At 41.2% G+C, this 2607-nt stretch overlaps 1 non-coding gene across 1 annotated transcript; it reads left to right on the top strand.

Annotated features, from left to right (window-relative positions):
* Positions 1 to 1402: 1402 nt before the first annotated feature.
* On the top strand, positions 1403 to 1504 carry LOC121027882 (U6 spliceosomal RNA). Its single transcript, XR_005788967.1, has one exon. It is a non-coding gene; the product is annotated as a U6 spliceosomal RNA (small nuclear RNA).
* The last annotated feature ends 1103 nt before the right edge of the window (positions 1505 to 2607 follow it).

The raw sequence follows: 2607 nt of genomic DNA on the forward strand, positions 1-2607 counted from the left end.
TATGTCTCTGGTGTCATTTCATAGGTTTCTTTATCCTTTGTATTTCCTATTAAAAATAGGAATAGATCCAGAGGTATGATTGGATTCAGATACAGTGATAAGAAAACCTCAGCATTGTGTGCTTTCATCAAGAGACGCATCGTATTTGGGTGTCTCTGTATGTTGTAGCCATTGAAGCATAATACGTAGATTCATTAATTCATCACGGGTTGCAAAATGATGATATTCTAGTTTTGCCATTCCTTCTTCATATAATACCCGAAATATTGTTGTAAAGAGAAACTTTTACTCGTCTGCCATTTGGTTACTAGGAATTACAGTTCATACTGGAAAAAGAGGATACAATGCCCAGTTTTCAAAGTAACGAGTTTTGGCCAGTTTTCAAAGTAACGAGTTGGTTTACCAGCATCCTCCAAAAGTGACCAGTGGATTGTTTTTTTAGCATCATTAGGTATCATGATCACTGAATTAAACATATTTTATGTGTTTGAATTCATTGCGTTTATTCAACTTCATGATGCTCAAATTGTTATTTTTATCCAACAGGCCACCTCTTCAAGTGGCTGCTGAGCCCTTCTGATACAATCCTTTGGTAGTTTAGGTAGCATTTGGTAACTTCCTTGTTATCTAGTATGATAGTATGTTCCAGCCTTATCTTGTATATCTTCTGCTCCAGACCTGGAGTCAGCTATTTCTAAGAAAAAAACAAAATCCTGCATTCCTTTTGGTGGTGAATGGTATCGCACGACCAAAATCTAGGCTCTAGAATGCCCATTGCTGCTGTGTTGGTCGTCGTTTCTAGGCCTTTGGGATACAAAGCTAGGACCCGTTTTCTTTTTAAGATAACACATGTTCATACTTTCTATCCAAATTGAAGACTTAAAAAGCTTTTTCTTTACTATCTTATGTATTGTTTCCTCAACATTGAGAATCCCAGTTCTCGTTTGTAACCTGAATTATGACATTAGATTATCCCAGTTATTCAGGTGTGAAACCCATATCACACAACAGTATCAGAATAACAAAAGGGAGTTTAAGATTTTGTTTGTGGTTCTTTGTTTGGGGGATAGTTCACTGTGTTTTAAACTTACTTGGAGCCCCTGGGGGGCTTAATAGGTTAAGTGTCCACCTTCAGCTCAGGTCACGATCTCACAGTTCGTGAGTTCGAGCCCCGTGTCAGGCTCGGAGCCTGGCACCTGCTTCGAATTCTATGTCTCCCTCTGTCTCTGTCCTTCCCCCGCGCGTTCTCTCTCTCTTTCTCTCTCTCTCTCAAAAATAAATAAACATTAAAAAAAATTAAACTTGCTATAGTTCCTCTCTGTGTGGCTTGCCACTAACTGGATACGCATTTACATTAACCTCCCTGTTTTAGTTTTCCATTTCTTAAGAGTTTCTTGCACTTGCTTCAGTGGCAGCATATACTAGAATTGGAACGCTACCGAGGGGACTAGCACGGCCCCTGCCCAAGGATGACACGCAAATTCGTAAAGCTTCCATACTTCGGGCAGCTCTCCAGCGTCCTGCCACCCTTTGTGGGTTAACTCGGGGGACATGATGAGAGTCAAAGTACAACGTGTGGCCCTGAATAATGAAAATGTGATATCTCACTGTGAGAATATTCCAGTAAAGCCTTTTGTGACATGTGAGCAAAGCTGAGTTACACCTGGAAATTCTATATGCAAATACGTCCTTTCTACAGATCTCAGAAATGAGAAAATGTCAACTCGCATTTCCTTACAGAATTAAAAAAAGAATTTCAGTTTAATTATGTAAACTATTGACATAGTTCCAAGTCTAATCTACAAAACAAGATCGATTCAAAGTCTAATTTCTATTCCTCTGTCCTCCACTTTACGCCCTCCCTTCCCATTTAGTGGCCTGTTATGTTCGATTTAATCATTCCCATCTTTTTAAAAATTTAAACAGATAAGTATGGCATAGTTCCCCTTTTTTCTATAAAGACAGCATACAATACATTTCTCCACCCTCCTTATTCACTCAACAGTGTGTGCTGGAGAGACGTGGACATTCCTCAGTTCTTACACAGCAATGCAAAATGGTAACTATGTTTGGCCTCTACCCATCATACTGTTTTGTGTTATATTTACATGTATTCCATGTCTTTTATATATAGTCCTTACGTTGTCTATTATTTTTTCTCTTTTTGTTTTTCTTTTAGCTGTTTGATTTGGGTGTTTTCATCCAGTGGTTAACTTTATATTATTACTGCCTTTATGGAATAACAGCCACTGCTTCCAGCCTCACTGACCCTACCTCTTCACCTTTTCCCCACCAGCCACCTCTTCTCTCACCTCTCCTCCTTCTGACTCAGCTCAGATTTCATTGCCTGGCTCGAAGCCACGCTCTGCTCCCTCCTCTTCTTCACACTCACGGCACCTCACCGGCACCCGCACCCACACAGCTCAACACTGCAGAGCACCCACCGCCAGGCTAACCCGACTCACACCATGGGTAGGACCGCACTTCAAGTGGGCCCTTGGCGCCGCCAAGCTCTCCTGTTACGTGTCCCTGAAACACTCCCCTTTCTTCGCTCGGATAACCTACTTCCCACCTTCATCTTCTCTCCCGTCTCCAACACCCTCTTCG

This window comes from Herpailurus yagouaroundi, unplaced genomic scaffold (assembly GCF_014898765.1).
Source record: "Herpailurus yagouaroundi ecotype Mexico unplaced genomic scaffold, PumYag 77, whole genome shotgun sequence".
NCBI lineage: Eukaryota > Metazoa > Chordata > Mammalia > Carnivora > Felidae > Herpailurus > Herpailurus yagouaroundi.